The sequence below is a fragment of the Podarcis melisellensis genome (genome assembly GCF_964234715.1).
Source record: "Podarcis melisellensis genome assembly, chromosome: 8".
NCBI classification, from domain to species: domain Eukaryota; kingdom Metazoa; phylum Chordata; class Lepidosauria; order Squamata; family Lacertidae; genus Podarcis; species Podarcis melisellensis.
The window spans coordinates 35,912,194-35,930,801 of NC_138540.1; the positions used below are offsets into that span (position 1 = coordinate 35,912,194).

The following is an 18,608-nucleotide window of genomic DNA, read 5'->3' on the forward strand; positions in this document are numbered from 1 at the left end:
GCAAATGACTGATAAGGCGGCGTTTATCATTATATGTGTTTGTGTATTCTGTTGAGAGAGAGATATTTATCTCTCTGCAATGGCATGGTTATTTTCCGTGTTTAATGATTTCTACCTGAAATAGCAATTACAAAGTCAGATTGCTCAAGAGGAGCCGGTGTTTTTCCACTCCCAAATGCTTGGATCTGAATACCAGGTTTTCCTGGTCCGGGGGCTCCTCTATTGAGTTTATACAAAAGTTGGTTTGTACGGTACACTGCAAACCATTTCTTTGTTTTTAACTGAGATGTGGCCTACACATGCAGGCAAATGAAGTGTTGCATACCTAGAGGTGGGTAGAATGGGGTGTACCAAGTGGCAGGCTGCAGTGCTCCTCAACCATGTCCCAGGGTTGTTGGATTAGAATACCCATGTAGGCCACATTCACAACATCCATTGAAAGCACCATGATAGCACTTTAAACTGTCATGGCTTCCCCCCAAAGAATTCTGGGAGTTGTAGTTTGTTATGAGACCCGATAGTTGTTAGGAGACCATTTCCCCTCACAAAGCTACAGTTCCAGAGTTCCATGGGAAGAGGACTTGACCATTAAACCACTCTGGAAATTGTAGCTCTGGGAGGTAAATAGGGTTCTCCTAACAACTATCAGCACCATGAATCTTCCAGAATTCTTTGAGGGAAGCTGTGGCTATTTAAAGTGATATTGTGATATTTTACTTTATTTGCATGGTGTGGATGTGACCATAGTCCAAGAACATCTGGTGGACCCAGGATTTAAGAGCACTGGAATATTTTTCAGGGCAGGAATGTTGTTATCATCAGCTGGAGCACCAGTGTAACTGATAGACCCTCCTTCATCCATTGAACTCAGGTTGGTATGTTTGGGTGTCAGGTATCACACTTAATCCTTATAATAGCTGTATAAAATAGGTTAACTTCGGACACTGACTGGACCAAAGTTACCCAGGGAACTTCATGGCAGATCAGAAATGTGGAGCCATATCTAACCAGCCCAAGCCCAACATACTACTATGCTACTCTTTGCCAGCTGGTTCTCATAGATGGGGTATTGTGCCATGTACTGTGTGTAAGCATGTAAAGGTACCCCTGCCCGTACGGGCCAGTCTTGCCAGACTCTAGGGTTGTGCGCCCATCTCACTTAAGAGGCCGGGGGCCAGTGCTGTCCGCAGACACTTCCGGGTCATGTGGCCAGCGTGACAAGCTGCATCTGGTGAGCCAGCGCAGCACACGGAAACGCGGTTTACCTTCCCGCCAGTAAGCGGTCCCTATTTATCTACTTGCACCCGGGGGGTGCTTTCGAACTGCTAGGTTGGCAGGCGCTGGGACCGAGCAACGGGAGTGCACCCCACCGCGGGGATTCGAACCACGACCTTTCGATCGGCAAGTCCTAGGCACTGAGGTTTTACCCACAGCGCCACCCGCGTCCCGTGTAAGCATATAGGTACAGTATATTTGGAGTATATCAATTAGGGCTGTGCATAAGCCCCCCTATCCGCCCCATGGCTCTAATTTGTGCCCCACTGTGAGCCATTGTGTCTCTTTCTCCCCACTCCCCACTGTGAGCAGGTGGGTTTGATTCTGAGGGGTGCTTGCTCCTTCGCAGGGAGCCACTTTCGAAAGAGCTGCAAGCAGCACTATGCAGAATCGAATCCTTACCTCACAAAGCTGATAAATGGGAGGACTGGATCCTGCATGGTGCTGGTTGCTCCTCCTGAAGGGTGTCCTACAAAGGAGCCGTACTCCTCTGGATCAAACCCACCTGCTGCCAGTTAGGAGGGGGATGTTCCTCCTTTGATAGCTGTCTTCCTGCCCACTCCCCAGACTCTGTCTTTATTATGTAACAGCACTGGCTTCGCCTTTGAAGTCAAGAGTCCCCTTAAAGGTCACAGGATTTTAATTGCGGCCTTGCTGTAAACAGTGAAATTGTTGAAGGCAGCCTTTGTTTCTGAAGAGTGTCCTCTATACATGGAACACTCTTTTGAAACAAGACAGTCAAACATATATCTCATCTGTTATTCATTCTTTGCACAAAAGGATTTCCCCCCCTTCCTCTTCTTCTTCCCTATTTGCAAATGAAGGGGTGGGGGGTGGGGATGAAAAGAAATGTAAGAGTACAAAAAAGAAAAGAAAACGAAATTAGCAAGGGCACAGCATATTATGAAGTCGTTTAAAGAGTTTTTAAGGAATATGGTGCTTTGTCCAAATCTGCGCTTTGCAGCACAGAGTGTCCAGAAGTACAAAAAGGACTTCTTTCCATGCCAGCACAAAGTGTTTAACATGTCTAATCTCATTTTATCCTTCCAATAACCCATTTACACTGGGCTCTGGTCTATACCTTCATCAGCATGGTGGTGGTGATAGAACGGATTGCATCAATTCAGACTCCAGTTGGGAGGTCATGTTTTTTCAGGCCTTCCCAAATGTGAAAAATCCCCTACAAGCAGACAACTAGCACAATGGTGCAAGGTCTTGACTAGAACCTCTTTATGTGACGTCCTCCCCTCTCCCATGAAGGAAGGAGAACATATGGCCATCTAGATAGTGTTGGTCTTCATCAATGGTCTTCAATAGTTGGGTTGGGACCCACTAATGGATTGCAGCCTGATCCAAGGTGGATCATAATGGGAGCACTATCACCATGCAAATATATGGTAAAAGATTAAGAGATTGGTCTCCAAATGCATGTTTGAGTTAATAGTGGGACCTGGGTCTGAAAAGGTTGACGGTCTACACAACCTATCAACCCTGAACCATTGGCTTTACTTAATGGATCTGATGGGAGCATACAAGTTTCTCATCCGTGTTTAAGAGTCACTTGCCCTGTTGCTGCTGAAACAGAAGTGTCATACAGTAGACACTTCATCTGAGTCAGTAAGGTAATAAATTTTGCTTTTCCTGCCTTTTAGGGCACAGAAGGCCATCCCGTTTTGAATAGTGCCTTGGAATAGGAGAATCTGTCAATTTCAGTTTCTTTCGGTTTCTCATTTCTCCAGTCTTAAATTCAGTTTTCAACATTTGCACATCAGTGTGCAATAAATAAATAAAAGTCCTTGTGGAAATTCATCAGCTTTTAAGGCAAATTTCTCCTAAGGCTCATATTTGTATGCAATTCTCTTTAATATAATGCATGGGTCCGTGTGTGTGTCACTTTCACATTTTAATATGCATTTTAACGCACACTTTCCACTAGTATATGCTTTTATGGACACATTACATGGCTGGAGAATTGCATTGCAATATTCAGAGAAACACAAATTTTGAATGATGGATGTGTTTTGACTCTTGCGTTGTTTCAGAAAGTGTGAAATGGGTAGATATACCTGGGAAGAGGATTGACTGCCAAACCACTCTGGGAATCATAGCTCTGGGAGGGTAGTAGGGGTCTCCTAACCAGCCCCCTTAATGAACTACACTTCCCAGGATCCTTTGAGCAAAGCCATGACTGTTTAAAGTGGAATGATATTGCAATCTGCACTAGGTGGGTCTTCCTTTGTGCTTCATCAAGAATCTGCAGTTGGTGCAGAATGCTGCACCATGATTGCTGTGTCAGCATATAACACCTGTGCTCAGAGATCTGCAATGGTTGCTGATTCGCTATCGGTTCAGGTTCAAGGTGTTACTTGGGACCAGGTTACCTATCCCCTCACCCTGTATATTATCACTTGCCTGCTTCAATCTGCAGAACTGGCACTGTTACAGGTGCCACAAAATACCCGTTTTGCATTTATAAGATACAGTACTGATCTTTTAGTGTGGCAGAACCCACACTTCGGAATTCCCAACCTATTGACTCTTTTTGGCACCTATGAAAAAACTTATTCTTTGGACAAAACTTCCCAGATATGTAGAATGTTGGTGTGCGTTTAAATCTGCTTATCCCTGGTTTTAAGTTCTTTGAATATTTTAAATAGTTGTTGTTAAGTGTTTGCACCAGTAATGTGACAGTTTTATTCTTTTTGTGAACCATTTTGATTTTTTTTTTAAACCCAACTACAACGAAGACAAATGCTGTATAATTTTTAATGAAACGAACAAATGTAAAGGTCTATTACAGATGGGGGCCTGATATGCTGACAAAATTCATGAGCAGGTTTATTTCTTTTTTAATAACAGTTTACAGGAATGTGGCAGACACTGTCACTATCACCAGTGGGAGAGCATGGATGGATGAGCATGCGGTGACTGCATGAAGGAGGAGTGGATGGGACCCCTGACAAGAAACGGGCCTTTGCACATGCCCTAACTTCTGGTGCTGGGCCTGGCTATTAGAAAGGGGATTTCCTGCTTGGCCATGGGAAGAGCAAAGGAGTAAATGGGGGAAAAATGAGTTATAATGGAATGGTGGGTGAACGTACAGAACAATTTAAAAGCATGGAAATCCATAACAAAGCAATTCCTACAGTCAGCAGCTAGCAGATGAGGCTTAACTCTGTGCTGTGGCATGAAGTAGTAAAAGGAACTGATCCCTCTGCAAAATTAAAATAGGGACCCTGTTTATCAACCCCCAAGGCATGTAGAAATAAGGTGAATATCTTTAATGCATGAAGTATATGCAATCAGTGCTGTGGGTGATGAATAGGTGGGGGAGATGGAGACTGAAAAAGCATTGTATGGTTTGGTTTGGTTTAATTTTCTTATGACTGATGATTCCTAACTGTGGTAGCCAATCATGATCTAGCGGTTGTTGTCTTTTTATTCATTTTTCAATTTCCTGTTGCAGGGTTGAACAGGAGTGGAGCATGTGTGCAGAAGGTCTCAGGTTCAATCCTCAACATCTCTAGGTGGAATGGGGAAATACTTCTGCCTGAAACCTTAGATGCTAGTCAGTGGACACAATGTTGAGCTAGAGGGACCCATGATCTGACTTGGTATAAGGCAGCTTCCTGATGTTCTGTGGGGCAGGGAAGAACACCCAGATTCTTAAATTTAGTGATATAATTTAGCTAATATTTGGAATAGTATGAGGAGTTAAATACAACAAAGGAAGCAATAAATTGCAGGCTATACCAGTTTTCCTGTTCAGGAGATCAGCTGACAGAGGTGCCGTTAAGAAACAAAGAGAAACAAAGAGAGCAAAGTGTTGCACCAGTATGAGCGATTGATAATGTAAATACTGTCCCTCCCCTGGCTCTGAGTAGTAGATGGAGACAGGAGAATTGGGAGAGGGAGGTTGCCAGGGTTATAGGGTGTCAGGTTTCAGAGACTCAGCTTCTTTCCCCAATTTGGCAGTACACAAAGCAGGAGAAAGCAAAAAGAGTCGCTTACCATTTAAAGAGTCTTTAATGGCCACAGCAAAAGAACAAAGCAGCCATTCTTGGAATGAAGGTGCTCCCAATTAAGGTTCCCCCCCGCTTCCCCATGTCACTTCCGCTCCTTGCAACCTGATCTTGTAACCACTGTGCTCTTTGTGTAGCCACCTTATCTGCTCTACATGAACTTGGACTGATAGGCTGGACACTTTTCAGTGAGAGAGAGTCTGTTAGCACTCTCTCTCTTCCAGTTCTTCCTCACTTTGCTGTTCACCCCCCAGTTCGTCCCAACTTTTGTCTTCAGAACTATGCCCCTCTGCAAACCACTGTTCCAAATCTATAGTCCTCCGCTGCTCCTGGGCAGCTTCAGGATCCTGGTCAGGAGCAGGGGGAGGGGAGGCTCCCACCATTCCTCATCAGAGCAGTACTCCTCAGCCTGGCCTCTGACATAGGGGGTGTGATATCACCACATGAAAAAAGTGTCCTTTTGCAGGAGGTTTTTTTGAAAAGGATGAGAAGGAAGTGGGGGCAAAACTTCATGTGGGCTGGATGGGAGCATCTGTACCCAAAGACCAGGGAGCATGGCTGGCATCTGCTCTGGATCCAAGCTTTCTGAAGCAACAAGAGACACTCTTGGGGTGTAATGTTCTGCACTCCCTCCATCAAGGCTAAGATGTATATATGTGTAAATAAAACCATATATCTTAAGACTTAAAGACACTGCAGCCTCTGCTGTGCCTTGATTTTCCAATGGAAAAACATCCCAGGGTAAGCTCCTGGAGCTCCCTGGGATCTTGCTACCACAGAGATAGGGGGTGGCACATAACACTATGTTCCTGCAGTGTTAGGCTACCATTGTGGCTGTACTGCTCATGAGAACCATCAGTATTTCTCAACTCCCCCCCCCCTCAGTCATGCATGAACCACAAGAGTAAGAAGCAGGTAAAGTCTGAGGCAGAATTGCTTCTGAAAACCAGTTGCTGTCAACCACTCTTGGACTAGATGGGCCATTGGCCCGAACCAGCAGGTTCTTCTCTTGTACCTCTCCAGATTATTGCTGGACTCCAATGCCGTGTTGGTTGGGCATGATGGGAGTTGGGTTCCAACAACATCTGGAAGGCCCTGGGTTCCACATCTCAGTGGTGAATCAAAGAAAGGCAAGACTAAAATTACTTAGAAAGAATGGGCCATGATAAAGAGACTTAGTGGTTTTTATTGGTAGGTGATGTTGCTATGTTGTATTATATTATCTATGTTCATCAATTTATTTCTTGGAGTTAAGAATAAGACTGGGATAAACTGTGTTTGCTGAGTCTGTATTTTATACAGTCTGTATACGATGCTTGTTAGTTAATGTGTGGTGTGTTATGCCTAATAAAGGATTTTGAATTGAAAATTACTTAGTTTTCTTATCTGGGCACTGAAAAAAAAACAACAGAAAGAGGAAGCATACAGAGTTGTTTTTAAATTATAGGGACATTGTGAATATCTGTGATTTTCATCTCCTGAAGTGAAAATCACATTTTTGCAGTTTTTGATAAGTGTTCTAAATAAAGCAATTGGTTTCAAACAGTTGTTGCAGGTCTTCGAAAACAGGAGCAACCGCATGGCAACCTGTTGCATGATAAAGTCAATTACATAGAATGGGGAAGGAAAACTTATCTGATGCACGGTACTTATTTACTGCATTTATATCCCACCTTTTTCTCCAGGGAGCTCAGGTTGGTGTACATGGCTTTCTTCCTGCTCATTTAATCCCCACAACAAATGGGCGAGGCTTTCTCCACTTTCCCTAGCTAGATGTCAGCCCATCCTAGGACAGGGAACAATAGACCAAGGGGAGCTTTGTGAGACAGTTTTGACTTATGGTGAAAGCTAGAGACACAGAGGCAAGATCTGCTGTGAGTTCCTCCATTCTAGTCTCAGGTTGTATATGTGTGTAAATAAAACCAGATATCCCAAAGATATCACAGAGTTTCTACTCACCTTCATTCCAAGGAAACTGAACCCTGGATAGGCACAGGAATCCCTGGAGTTTCTTGCCACTCAGAGATTGGGGTGTGTGCAACAATACTTTTATAAAATTATAAGTAAAACAAGGCAGCTTCCTGCGTTCCTGTACCACTTGCTTCTTTATACATCTGCCTGGAATTTGTGGTCATTGAGAGATACCAACCCTCTCTGAGATGACAATATGTGAAATAATTATGAGATCTAAGACCAACATACAAAATAAGGGTGACATCCAATTGTGGCCTTCTGCTTGAGGAATGAGGCTTATGTTTCCTCTCCCCTGCCTACACCTCCCCTGTACACCCTCCAAATATGCTTTGGGAGACCCTCTGGAGTAGATGGGGGCTAGCATATTGCATGAGCTGAAGTCCACTTGTGCCACATTTGATATCACTCTAAAACTTTAGATCATAAAACCCTTGCAATAATTCCATATCCACTTCATTGAGGAGACAAGCCAGAGAAAAAAATAGGGAAAGTTTTTTTTGCACATTTTCACCTGTGGAAATCAGCCTGCTTGAAAGGTTAATTGGATACACCACTCCTTTTTTTTGTAGGATCAGAAACTCGCTCCCATTCAACATGGGTGAACTATGTTACACCCACCAAACTTTGTGTAAACTCACTCATTCTGGCAAGTGAAATCTGGCATCACTTCTTGTCTTCTCTTTTTTATTAGAAAGGCACTGTGAGATGCTTCACAGTTCAAAGACTTCTGCTTTTCTGGCCAGACTATTCCAGTTCTGATGGCAAGCCTCCCAGACCAATTAGAAGATTGCAGGTGCACCAACTTTATTATCAACAGTTTCACTGTGTACTGACAACATTATACAGGGGAGTATCTTGGAGTAAGCCCTTTTAGAAAGATGGCCTTGCTGTCTAAGGCTGTGAAAAGAAGATTAGGTCTCTCGCAGTGGTTGGTCACAAATTCCAAATTGAACCTCATGTAGAAAGACACTGTATACCTCTGCATACCAAACATGGTGGAGGAACTCTAGTGAAATGCCATAATCTTCTGGCCCTGCTGGTGGATCTCTAGAGGAGGAATGGCTGGGAAGATGCAGGAGTCAACCTAGGAATTCTCCCATGGGAAATGCTGATCCTGGATCTGATTCTGCCTGGAGGTAGTTGCACAGAGGTGATCGTGAAACAGGACCCAGCAGGATTGAGCCCTCCTGCTCTCTGCAGGGAAGCAGAAGGGGATGCAGCATCTCCTTCCCCCCAGCCCCGTCCAAGCAATATATGTTAATTAGGGCTTTAAAAACACTAATTAAACATGAGCCCCCACCTAGCCCAAATTGGTTTGGGGCCAAATTGTAAGTTGGGTCTTCCTTGGGTTGGACTGTTGGGGTGATGTCAGGGAACTGCCATCAGAACAGGGGCAGGAAACAGAGGGGCAGCCTCCGAAAATCTTGTGAAACAGTTCTTCATCCGGTGATGAGGAAAACCCCACCTCTAGTGGGGAAGAGGTGAAAGGACCAGAGGATGCTGGTAGGAGCCTCAACCCCGCTCCTGGCAAAGCTGGCCAGGAGGGAAGCACACCCCTTCCGTCGCCCACCCTGCGCAGATGTATAAAGCACAAAGAGGGAAAGAAAACTCTGGGCGTAAGGAGACTCTTATGCTGGGGGAGGTCCAGGAAACAAGCACTCCCGGATTCTGCTAGCGATTGAGGTAGACATGAACTTTGGGGTTCAGCAACTGTAAATAGTTTTGCACCTAAATAAAACCTGTAAAAGACAGGTCGGAGTCCTGCCTGGTTACTCGTAAGCAACCACTGTTGCCATCTGACAGGTGAGGTAACTCTTCCCACACAAAAGAAGGTAAGGATGAAGGAGATGGTGAGCAGGTAATGGAAAGGTCATGACCTTCTGGCATAGGCAGAATCTTCCTGGAGCAGCACCAGAGGTTAATAAGACCTGAGATTATGGAGCGAGGTGAGTGTTTCACATAAGCAGATTTATGTAGGCATTATAGAAGGGGAAGTTTTGTTGACCATCTCTGGTACACAGTCATCTTTCCCTTTACCCTGAAGTCACTGTGAATACAATGAAACACTTTAATGAAAGCAGCAATAAACCTGACAGTTTTATTTAGAAGAACATAATAAACCGTACAAAACATTTGAGCTGAAATGCAAGAGCACTCCCAGTACCCTGATAAAGGTTTTCTGTACGAAACACAGCAAAATGGGTTTATTTTCAAAAGCTCCCCCAATAAACCTCAAAGTCTTCAAATGTGTTCATGTTAGTTAAAGTAATGCTGTCCTGCTGTGTTTGACTCCCTTCTTCGCTTTAACTTGTTGCAGGTGAAACAGGTGCAAAAGAGAAAGTGGGATTCAGGCCCTTGATGGCATGCTCAGTGGGACATCTGAGGTGCACACAGATGTGCAAGTGCGAGAGGAGGTCAGATCTGTCACTTTCAGTTTTATAGAATTGAGTTTCATGAGCTTGAAGGGAACCACAAAATCTAGTCCAACCCCCTGAAATGCAGGAACCGCAGTTGAAGAATCCCTGAGAGATGACCATCCAATCTCTGTTTAAAACCTCCAGGGAGAGGCACTCCACCACCTTCCGAGATAGTCCCTTCTACTGTCAAGAAGCTCTTACCACCAGAAAGTTCTTCCTAATGTTGACTTGCAAACTGAATTGAATGGCTCAGGTCCTTCCTGAGCCATTTCTCCTGCAGCAGAAAACAAGCTTTCTCCATCTTCCATGTGACAATTCCAAGTTGGCAGTTCTCTCCTGTTTTGCCCCATCCCTATCCAAACACAGGGACTAGCCTGATTCCTTTCCTTATGTAATGATTAGGTGGTGCCACATGAACAAACAGATCAATTTTGTCCTTTTACGCAATCCCAGTTGGTAACGCCTGTTCTATCACAGACAGACACTATTTAATACTGACTTGTAGCAAAAGATTAAAAATGAGAATAACAGGCGTGGAAGGATCAATCTTTCTCCCACAGTCATGTTTGGCTCCATTGCCACTTAACGAGCATTAAAGTAACTACATTATCATAGCTAACGATTCAGCGGGACCAATCATGGCGTTCCTGTAATGCCTTCAGCTGTTTCTTCAGAGCTACTAACGAAAGAGTGCTTTTGAGTTGACGACAACGTGATTGGTGAATGTCAGGCTGGGAGAATACTTGACAGCTCAGCCAAAACATCTGGGGATGAAATGCGTTTTGTCAATGAGCTAAACCCCTTGTGTTGAGAAAATGTGTTTTCTCTCTCTCCACACCCTCCCCCCTTGACTCTGATCCAGTCTATCAACAAAATGCTTTTCATCATAAACATCAAAGCCATTCCATCTGCAAATTTCTTCCTTCCTTCCTTTTTAAAAAGAATCCCTTAATCTATTCTGTTGACAAAAAAATTCTGTCAACTGCCTTAAACCATTGTATTAACAAATTTCATTTTGTCAATCATGATTTATTCTTCTGGCAAAATGGCTGCTGTAATACCTTGGCCCATTCTGTAGAAAGAATGCACAATTCAAAGCCTTGGTTTAATGTATAGTGCTTCTTTTTAGAGGCAAGTGGGAAGGGAGAGTCAAAAGCGAGGGAGGGAGGAGAAAGTTGTGCCAGAGTTGCTAATTCAGTGTATGTAGCCCATGTATGTGTTTTTAAATAAATCCATTTTAATTCAATATTTCCCCCCACCCTGCTGAATAATGCAAGACTAGGTGAAGGAAGGAATTTGCATTGGTAATAAAGCTATATTTCTCTCTCTCCAGACACACACACACACACAGAGAGAGAGAGAGAGAGAGAGAGAGAGAGAGAGAGAGAGAGATCTATATATCTCTACAGCACCTTGTCTACTCATCATTGCTATTCACCATCACAGCAGGCAGGAGCGGATCTCCAAAGGGCATCAATCTGACAGGCTCCTAGGTGTTGATATACTGATATTCCATGTAATTTCATTGCTCATAATGAATTCATATCTGAAAGCGAACTGGATGTCACATTGATGCTGATAACATTCGGTGTTCATTTAGTATTAACTAATATGCCACCGTTGCACAGACTTCGCAGCAAACCTGCTTCTCAAAGAACACCTTGTGAAAAACAAAGTATCGTTTAGGAATTAAAGCTGGCATGGGGTTTGGGGTTTGGGTAGAGAAGCGTGCTTGAGAAAACCAGGCTCCAGAGGGAGAAGCTGTTCACAAGGCAGAAAGTTCAGCCTGGTAAGGCTCTAAATGGGAAAGACATGATGAACTGGAGTAGCACTCGATTAGGGGCCAAGGTAGAAGCACTGCTTGATGTCTAGTTTATTCTTCTGTATCTGATCTTTGTTTCACAAATATTTACTTTTTATTTACTTACCAATTCATTTGTTCAAATTCTATTCTCTCCTGCCCCCCACCCAGGGTGGTACTTTCTGCGAGTGAGTGGCGTATTTTTCTTGCATCCAACAACATCTGGAAAGCCAAAGGTTCCTCAGTCATCTTTGTGCAGGGTGGGTGTGCTGGTCCAGGGGGGAGGTTACCGTGGGGTGAGGTCCAGGACCTGAGTCGAGGGTTGGCAGACAGTCCTCCACGGGCGAAGCGGGGTCCACAGCGAGGAGCCGGGCAAGGACAGGAACTCTGGGGGAACAGTACTGGGTGCTGGCTGAAACAGCTCTTCAACGATGTTGCTCCCGCAACCTGGGACCGGGCTGACTGGCCTTTATCTTTTCTGAGGCAAGGGGCGGTCCCGGCCCCCAGGTGACCCGCCTCTCCTCGCCTTAAGGCGAGCACTCCTCCTGGGAGAAACCAGTTCCCTCCGCCTCTCTGCCCTGAGCCTCTGCAGCTCAGAAGAGGCCGGTGGGTTACTGGACCCAGGGGGAGACTCACTTTCCCCTGACAGGGATGGGAGAGGCGCACCTGTAGGCAATGCGTCCTCAATCACCTCCGGAGCCAGAGTGGATTCACCTGGTGCCTGCTCCTGAGGATCCGGCACAGGTGCAGGCGCTTCAGCATCAAGGCCCTGCCCCAGCTCAGCCGGCCCTGGAGGCGGAGACTCCTGTGCAGGCTGGGATTCCTCCGGTTCCGCCTCTGAATCGGATTCCCAGGCCATAACAGTGGGCAATGAAGGAGCCCCATGCTCACTGGCAGAATGAGCCAGTGTGGTGTAGTGGTTAAGAGCTGTGGACTCGTAATCTGGTGAACTGGGTTCGCTCCCCCGCTCCTCCACATGCAGCTGCTGGGTGACCTTGGGCTAGTCACACTTCTTTGAAGTCTCTCAGCCTCACTCACCTCACAGAGTGTTTGATGTCGGGGAGGAAGGGAAACAAGAATGTTAGCCGCTTTGAGACTCCTTAGGGTAGTGATAAAGTGGGATATCAAATCCAGACTCCTCCTCCTCCTTCTCCTCCTCTTCTTCTTCTTTAGGTTCCTTTTTCCAGGATTTATTTATTTATTGCATTTATCTCCTACCCCTTTCCTCCGAAGAGCTCAAGGCAGTGTATGTGGTTATCTCCTTCCTCATTCAATCCACACAAAAACCCTCTGAGGTGGGTTAAGCTGAGAGGCAGTGACTGGCCCCAGGACACCAAGGGAACCCCGGTCTCTCAGGTCCCAGGCCTCACACTAACCACTACACCATTTTGGCCCTCCGGTGGGTATAGAAGATGTGTAGAAAATGTGTGCTGTGGTACTGCAGTTTGCTCCTCCCTTGTTACATGTCAAAGCCAGCTTGAATGCAGCTCCACATCAAAGTATCTGGTGTAGATTTGCTTCTGGGCAATCTCTTTCCATGCATGCATGTAGGGTCGGTGCAGCCATTAAGCAGAATTACACCATGGCCTCAGGTGCAAAAGTTGTGTAGCTTTTCCTAATTATAACACTCACACTTCTGTGCCATTTTTAATGTTCCTTTCATGCTGCATCATCTGTTGCATTGTGGAGTTGTGGCTTTCTGACCAAGAGACTGGCACATTGCACAAAATTTCATTCCTGCCAGTGAGTGTGGTGTGGCACAACAAGGAATGTCATTGAACAATGTCACTACTCTCCTGCCCTTTCCGTACTTTCCTGCTTCCGTTCCCACATAATTCACCTATGAAAATAGCAGGAGAGAACTGTGTGCCATTGTATCACCCCAAATTTTGTCACTGTACCCCCTACACTTTCCAGTTTGAGGAGGCTGAGAAAGGATTTACTTTTCTGCAATCAAACAACACAGAAATGAGCACCAGACATGCACTCACTATATTCCATTAGTTTTCCAGAAATGGCTTTTGTGGCATGTGAAAGCTCAAATATAATGTGGAAATGAACAGTTTGGGAAAGAACAGAGAAATGGAATAAACTGTCATGTGAATGCAGCCGCTATATAAATGTTAATTGGTAATAGCAATTATAGCACATAGCCAGGGAAGCAACATGTTGTTTGTCTGAGCCATTACAAATAACATGAGCCATTATTTCCATTAACTTATACAACGCGTCCACTCTATAATCTACTATCCCAACTTAGCACGGACCTATCTGGAAATTGGGGTGGGTAGGAAATGGAGTCGAGTCCTTTTTTAAAAACAAAACAAAACCCCTTTCATTTAGTTTATCTATCACAGCAAGTTTCTGCATTTTCATTGCTTTTGCTAGGTGAGATCCACCCCACCTTTTAAAGCAGTTGCTAGGACGACATAATCAGTTTTGTGTACTGGAGCTGGTACAGGTTGCCTCCATTAGCCTTCAGAAACTCTCGCCAAAATAATCAATAGTGACTGTATTGAATATCTTGTAATTTTTTTAAAAAATTACATCTACAGTGAAAAGCCATTTTATTTTCAGGGTTATGTGTTTGCAATCAGCATGGTTCAATATTGATTTTTATTTCAGCTATGCAGTTTTCTGATATCTACTCAAGCTTGGATATTAGCCTGGTATTCCTGCAGAGAACTAGGCAAGTCTGTCACAGAATCAATGCAAGCAACATCTTTTTCTTTTTAAGAGTGACTTCTCATTAAAAGAAAACAAAATGCTAATTTGGGGAGGCTCCAAAAACAGTGGTGAGATGAGAAAACCGATTTAGCCGTTATGTCAGGAGGGACTCACACGGCAGATTCCCAGCAAACTGGAAGAGGTTGGGCAGGGCAGCCCCACTGGAGAAGGATGGATTCTCAACCAGTCAAAGGATAAAGGCATGGTGGGCAGCACATTTAGAGAAGGATTCTAAGTAGGGAGGGAGAATTACATCTCTGAATACTACTTGCTGGGAATCGTAGGTGGACAGAGTGCTGTTGCGCGCATGTCCTGCTTAGAGGTTTCCCCACAGGCCTCTGGTTGGTCACTGTGAGAACAGAATACTGAACTAGATGGGCCATTGGCTTGATCCAGCAAAAAATTGCCTGCAAAAAAGTGTGCCTTTATCAAAACTGTATACAAGAATGCATTTATTAGGATATTTAAACGCTGTCAAATTCTCACAAGGATTTAGAAAATATATATTGCAAATGGCAGAAGTGTGGAGAACTCAGATGAGGATTGAAAAAAGGAAATCAGACACCCCCAAAAGGACAGATTTGTTTCTCTCAGCTTAGCTTCTGCCACTTCTTCACCACACTATTGAAATGCAAGAGAAGAGTCATCCACAAGCATTCCACAGACTGCATGCAACCCTCGCCACCTACGAACTTGTTGATGGTCAACTTTTGAAGCAGGGGACTTTTACTTACATTCAAGTGAATGAGAGTGGAATCCTTAGCATGTTTGGGGACCTTGCATTGTCCATTTCAGTTTTCACCAGTTTCTCATTTTTCCATTCAGTGCTGTTCTCCATGCTTCCACATCAGTTGGTGGTTTTGTTTTTAATCCTCATGAAAATTCAGCAGCAAAATTCTCTTAATACGGACATTTTTGTATATAATTTGTCCTGGCACACACAGTTTTGCAAAACAGATTCCCCTAATATGATGTCTTTTAGCATGTTATTTTTACTAATATATACCTTCTATGCACACTTAACCCTCATATTTTTGTAGACATTGTATGGCTATAAAATGGAACTGCAAGATTCTGAGAAGTGCAAATTGCTAAGGATGGATTTTTTTTTTTTGCTTCACATATTGTTTTGAAAAATGCAAATGAGGCAGGTTAGCTAAGATCTAAAGTGTTGTATATGATTTTTCCGTTCATGCACAACAGTTTTCCCATCTCCTTTGCACTGCAGTCCCTTGTTCCACTCCGAATAGTCAGCAAAACTTCTAGAATGGCATGCAATGCAGTTTAGAAGTGGAGAATCAGTAATCCACCCATTCTTTCCACTTGTATGAAGGACTTTTTGGATCCTGACCCTTGACCGTTATGATCAAACATATGTAATCTGCATTGTGGGGCATTGGTATGTTTGCTACCAACTGCAACAGCAGTATTATACCTAAGCATTTTTAAAAGAAAACATTTTTGAGTTGGCGTTCCGTTGAGAGTGCCAAATCTGGCATGAAATTGAATCCAATTCAGGTTCATCATGAATTGCAAAGGAAGGTATACCCACTAAAGTCCTATCAATTTTGTTATGGACTTGCAGGGATGGCCATCTTGAAAGCCCAAAAGTAACAAATCTGTCTGTGACTGAGTGGTCATGTATGCCCCAGTGAGCAGACTTTAAAGAGAAGACCCAAAAGCTAGTGGCGATCAGATATACTCCATTAGAAAATCATTCAATTTCCCTTCATGGTCTGAAGATTTTGTATCTTAGGGGGCTTTGCTCCCCAGTCAATAGCTGTGTTCCTGATAAAGTAAGGGCCTTGGTTTCATAGCTGAAAGATTCTGCAAGTCATATCTTTAACTGCCAAATACTACTTGCTCATGAGGAATGCCTGATACCTCCAATGAGGGAACCAAAGAATACATGGAAAGATTTATTTTCAAGAGAAATTTCTCAAATGCAAGGTCTTCTAGGAGCTGAGAGGTATACAAACATGCTACAAAGGCCAGAGAAAAGACATGCATTCATGCATTGCTCCTTAACATTCCAGTGAAATCTTTTATGCCCAAGAGTTTCATTTCCTTATGGGCATCCATTACTCCAGCCACTTGCCTCTGGCCCCACCACCACCAGCATGTTGGAGCCACTGAGGATTGGCTCCTAGAGTTACTAAGGTGAAGGCATACAGAAAGAACACTGAAGAGGAGTTGTTTTGTATGCTCCAAAGCTAGGCATTTAGGAATGCTGAAAACACAAGGCACTTCAGTTTCGGGACAATGGCGTGCAAGTTCTGTTATGTACAGTGGAACTGCAAGAAAAAGACTAGTTAAGTCATTCCCAAATAATTTACCAGAGCACTCTAAAGCATTTGTCCATGTACGTGCAGAGAAAAATAGTAGGTTTCACTAAAGGAAACACATGGAGAGCTGCACTGATCGTTGTAATACATTCCTAATTATTATTAAGGCAAAAGGTAAAGGACCCCTGGATTGTTAAGTCCAGTCAAAGGCAACTATGGGGTTTTGGCTCTCATCTCACTTTCAGGCCAAGGGAGCCAGTGTTTATCCACAGACAGTTTTTGGGGTCATATGGCCAGCATTACTAAACCACTTCTGGCGCACGGAGAACCGTGATGAGTGCCAGAGTGCACAGAAACACCATTTACCTTCCCACCACAGTGGTACCTATTTATCTACTTGCAGTGGCATGCTTTTGAACTGCTAGGTTGGCAGAAGCTGGGACAGAGCAAGTGATCAGCAAGCCCAAGATGCTCAGTGGTTTAGACCTTGATAAGGTTATTGTATATTCTCAGAAGGGGGCAGGGCTGTGAGGGGGAGTGGCTGTGAGGAGGCAGGGCTGTGAGTATGTAAAATTTGCCAATACACGACTGCTCATTGGACACCTTCAAGAAGACACTGGATGCTCTAGTTTTGGATTTCCTGCTATGAAATGTCTCTGGCATAGAGGCAGCTTATATTACAGAATCAGCCCTTGGAGTATTACATGAGCAGAGGAGTTGCATTGCTTCCCCTTATGTTTGGCCATGCAGGGATACAACCATTCATTTCATATGTATTTGTGCCGGCCATTTTACTTACCTTCTCCTCTGCTTTATTATGTACCACGGCTGACCCACTCATGAGGCAAGATGAGGTGACTACCTCAGATAGCAGGATCCAGGGGGCAGCAGATCCCGATGTAGATCTTTATTCCTCCCTTGTACCAGATGTAGATCTTTACTCACCCCCATTCTTCCTTGGCGGGGAGTGGGATGCCATTTTGTGTTTCGCCTCAGGTACAAAAATTAGGGCTGCCATAATATTAAGACTTTCCTGGACATTACCAGGATTTCAAAGGTGAAATTGACATCCGGGGGGGGGGGGGATGGGGATTTCTGAAAGACAACACTATGTCCTGGAACTTAGACAAGTCAATCGAAACGTTGCATTTGGGGTTTGTCTAAAAAAAGCCGAACAACTTTGGAGTGTCCTGGTTCTTACTTTTTGAAATATGGCAACCCTAACCAAAATGCCTTGGGCCAGCCCTGTTATGTGCATTTTGCTATATAGCACCAAGCTTGATTCAAACATACTATTACCATGCTGAGCCAGAGTGGTAATTTCTGAGAGGGTGGAAAGACATCCCTCATAAGATTTGTTCCTTACTTCTCCGATTGAAATAAGGGATGATAAATTGCCAGTTTCTTCTCTGAGCAAATGTCTCATTGGGTACAGCACGTTTAGTCTTAATAAAGACAATGCTCAATTTCTTTAAGCTCCTCTGATAGAAATACTATGCTCCACTGCACACTCAGTCCTGATGGGCCGTTGGCATTAAGATACTCTCTGTACTGCAGCGGAGCTAGTGATACAATCTCAATTTCCCCACTGCTTTTCCTAGGCCATGAATTACTTCACTTGATACTTCTCCTTTTGCTGTGTGATTCTTTGCTCTGAAAGCAGCAGAAACGTTTGGTGAAAACCTCAGATACTGTTCTCTGGTTTTCGTCCTTAATACTCTGTATAATCACATTTTCATTGCTGTAAAGATGGCCCCTGAACTGAAATTCCAAACCTCAAGGCTACTACTTACAGTGATCCTCCTCAGTTAGTGAGAAAATACAAACATCTGGGGTTGGCAAGATGGATGCATCATTTGCTGTTGATTCTGAATCTTTTTTAAAAAAACAACAACAAATATTTCTTATGCTTTTTAGGGATAGTTGTTGGTGAGCTTCAGATACAGATTCCTCCACCCTGCCCTCTAAAGAATGCCTGCAAAACAAAGTCTCCAGGTGACCCTGCCTGGATCTTACCCAAATAAACTCTGTGACAAAGGTGTACTGATGCAAACTGCATTATAAACACTCCTTGATTCTGCTGATGGCAGTGGAACCACTCTGGGAT

At 44.1% G+C, this 18,608-nt stretch overlaps 2 long non-coding RNA genes across 3 annotated transcripts in view; both read left to right on the forward strand.

The window, feature by feature from the left end:
- The window catches only part of LOC309377186, a 976,085-nt gene that overhangs the window by 277,521 nt on the left and 679,956 nt on the right, over nt 1–18,608 (forward strand). The gene's annotated exons all lie outside the window — the stretch shown is intronic.
- On the forward strand, nt 580–18,254 carry LOC309377175. Of its 2 annotated transcripts, none has more exons than XR_014171466.1 (4): nt 580–871; nt 7,963–8,064; nt 9,589–9,685; nt 18,103–18,254. It is a non-coding gene; the product is annotated as an uncharacterized lncRNA (long non-coding RNA). The 2 variants fall into 2 exon arrangements; XR_014171467.1 differs by lacking the exon at nt 18,103–18,254 and adding an exon at nt 11,050–11,196 and having other exon boundaries at nt 9,589–9,694.